The 3,711-nt window shown below is 40.6% G+C and overlaps 1 non-coding gene across 1 annotated transcript; it reads right to left on the minus strand.

The window, feature by feature from the left end:
* Positions 1 to 1,017: 1,017 nt before the first annotated feature.
* On the minus strand, positions 1,018 to 1,124 carry LOC117277533 (small nucleolar RNA R71). The gene has a single exon (XR_004507833.1). It is a non-coding gene; the product is annotated as a small nucleolar RNA R71 (small nucleolar RNA).
* Positions 1,125 to 3,711: the final 2,587 nt, after the last annotated feature.

Raw genomic sequence — 3,711 nt, forward strand, 5'->3', positions numbered from 1 at the left:
GCCCACCATGCAACCGAACAATCTCCTGAATGTAAAACTACGCCAATCTCTCTGAAGACTACATGGTCAAAACTGGAATGAAGTGTGCCAACTTGTTTAGAGGTTGAGGTTGAGTTCAACTTTATATTCAGTTATTCCGCATAATTTCTAGGCATTCCTAGTCTTAAGGACTAGGTGTCGTCATGACATATTGCTAAGGGAAATTGAGGTTTGACTCTAGACTTGTAAACCAGATTATATTTGCAACGACCACTTAGTCCTTTTTAAGTCATAGTTGGGCGTGATAAACTTTTGGCGTCATTGCCAGGGAATTAACGGTGTTATTAATTACAGCTAGAAGAATTGTTAGGATTCTTAGTTTAGTCAATTTACTTCTTTTTAAATTCATTATATTGAAATTCTAACATTTGTAGTCTTGTGAGTTATAGGTGTATGCCTAGGAACTCTTCAAGATTTGGTGCATCGTTTGAAGGATTACCTGATCCTGAGAAAGATTTCAAGGCATTAAATCATACAAACAAGAAGGACAAACGACAACAAAACCTAATAGAACAGGTTAAACTAGACATGGGGGATGTCATAGATGACCAAAACAACCGATACAATGGGAATGACATAAACAATCAGAGTGTGGCACCTCCTGTGCCATAAGAGCCCTTGTATGATTGGGCATAACCCACTGCTGAATATCTGGCAACCTTAATTACAGTCCCTCAGATACATGGGGAGTCATTTCAAATTACAAACAACATGCTACATCTACTGCAGATCAAGGGACTGTTCTCCGGGTCATACATTGAAGATCCACAATAGAATCTGAAAAACCTTTTGTCAATTTGTGTCACTCAAAGGTAACCGAATGTGACATCAGAAGCAATCAAACTGTCATTGTTTCCATTCTCAGTAACTGGAGAAGCTCAGACTTGGCTTAATTCGCTCCCCATAAACTCCATCACTACTTGGGAGGAATTAGTGAAGCAGATTTTGAACAAGTTCTACACACTCAATAAGACTGCCAAGCAAGTTGATGAGATATTGAGCTTCAGGCAGAAACCAGCTGAAACACTACAAGAAATGTGGGAGAGGTTCAAAGAGATGTTGGTTAAGTGTCCACATCATGGAATTCCAGATCAGATGTTGGGATAAAGGTTTTACATGGGATTGGCAGATAGCTTGAAGGCCAATGTTGATGTTTCAGCAGGTGGAGCATTTTTAAGCAAATCATTTTGAGAGTGTAAGGTCCAGCTAGATAAAATGGCTCAAAACTCAGGATGGATGACAAGAGAAACTACAATCACCTTTGTAGTTCACTCAGTATCTTTGGACCCAAACAACTCCATAGCCGAGAATATTGTCACTCTGATGACGCAAATAAGTATCCTCACCAAAAAGATTGACGAATCAGACCAGAATCAAGTACACATAGTTGACACGACTAATTGTGGCTTATGTACACCATGCATTAGCCAACCATATGTGTGCTCGTGGAGTGGTGAAGGTGGTTAGAATTGGGGGTAGCAGAACCAGCAGCATAGACCAGCACAGCAATAACACAATAACAGCAACAATCCTGGAGCTATGCGACTACATGGTCAAGTTATGCCTTAATAAAGTCAACATCGATACAATCAGCAAAATCAGCAGCTAGCTTATCAACAGCCTCAACAACAACATATAGTTAGACAAGATGATGGGTTTTCTAAAATTAAAGGAATGCTGCAACAACTAATTGGGTCCAACGGAAAAATGCAAAGAAAGTTGAAGCACATGACTTAACGATAAAAGGCATTGAGATTCAATTGGGCAGATATTGATGGCTTTGAATAATCGTCCCCAGAGGATGTTACCTGCGGACACACATGTCAGTTTGAAAGAGCAGGACCCAAAGCAGCTTATGGAGGCGAGTCTTAGAAATGGTAGATATCTTGATCTAGAGCAAGAAATAGCTTGCGGAAGCCGACCAACTTAAATACTTGTGCCAGTGCCAATTGAGGTAGATGATTCAACGGGGTGAATAGAGGTAACGTACAACATGCACAAGAGGAAACAAGCAAAGAAAAATATGTTGCAAAGGAGACTGAGAAAGTGCAAGAGAAGGCATCAGAAAAAGTGAGGGAGAAGGATCTAACTCAAGTCACAGGAATGAAGCGACCTTCAGCACCCTTCCCGCAGAGGTTGGCAAAATATCAGAAGGATGAGCAGTACAAAAGAATCATGGAAATGTTGAAGCAAATTTAGGTAAACATTCCTCTAATTGATGCTTTGAGAGAGAAGCTTGGTTATGCACAAATCATGAAGGACCTGATGACTCGCAAGTTCAACTTTCAAAACTTGGCAACTGTGGCATTGACTCATATCTATAGTGTTGTTGTGACAATACCTATAGCTGAGAAGTTATCCGACCCTAGAAGCTTCACAATTCCATGCACCATAGGTAGCTATGCATTCGCCAAAGCATTGTGTCATTTGGGCGCGAGCATAAATGTGATGCCATTGGTTATCTATAAAAAGTTAGGCATTGGAAGAGAAATGACCACATCCATGTTACTATAGCTAGTTGACTGAATGGTGAAAAGGCCATCAGGTATATTTGATGATGTACTTCTGCAAGTTGGAAAGTTTGTGTTTCCAACAGATTTTGTCATTTTGGACTGCCAGGTTGATAAAGAGATTCCCATAATTTTGGGAAGGCCGTTCATGACCACAGGAAGATCTCTTATTGATTGTGAAACTGGGGAGCTGAAGATGAGGCTAAATAATGAAGAAATAACATTTAATATGCAAAAGTATATGCGGCGACCCAGTGAGTTTGCAAATTTCTCTTTGATAGAAGTAGTGGATGTGATCATGGAGGAAGATGATGAGGTACTTAATGCAAAAGGCCCTCTAGCAACCTGCCTCACGAACTTAGAAGACTTAAATGGTGAGGACTTGGCAGAATGGGTGATGGCTCTTAAAGGCCAAGGGTACAGGAAAAGAAAGCTCGAATTCAAGCCTTTACACTTAGAAGAAAGAAAGACCCATCAAAATAAGCCATTGATCGAAGCGCCATCACAGTTGGAGTTGAAACCTCTACCATCTAACCTCAGGTATGCTTTTTTGGGACCTAACTCAACTTTACATGTTATTATCTCATCTGGTTTGTTAGATGTACAGGTAGAACAACTTTTCAGGTGTTGAAAGAGTGCAAGACTGTAGTTGGTTGGACCATTGCAGACATTAAGGGTATCATCCCATCCTTCTGTATGCATAAGATTCTACTGGAAGATGGGTATAAACCTTTCAGAGAACATCAAAGAAGGTTGAACACCAACATAAAATAAGTCGTGAAGAAGGAAGTGATCAAGTGGTTAGATGCGGGAATCATTTTTTCCATCTCCGACAACAACTGGGTTAGGCCAATTCAGTGCATGCCAAAGAAATGTGGAATGACTGTGGTGCAAAATGAAAACAACGAGTGGATCTCAACAAGAATAGTCACGGGATGGCGAATTTGTATGGACTACAGAAGATTGAACAAGGCCACCCAAAAAGACAATTTTCCCGTGCCATTCATTGATCAAATGTTAGATAGGTTGGCAGGGAGGTGCCACTTTTGCTTTTTGGATGGATACTCGGGGTACAATCAGATCTCTACTGCCCCGGAGGATAGAGAGAAAACATCATTCACATGTCCATATTCACATCATTTAGCCTATGCAATGCACCCGC

Source organism: Nicotiana tomentosiformis, chromosome 2 (genome assembly GCF_000390325.3).
Source record: "Nicotiana tomentosiformis chromosome 2, ASM39032v3, whole genome shotgun sequence".
In the NCBI taxonomy this organism is placed as follows: Eukaryota; Viridiplantae; Streptophyta; class Magnoliopsida; order Solanales; family Solanaceae; genus Nicotiana; species Nicotiana tomentosiformis.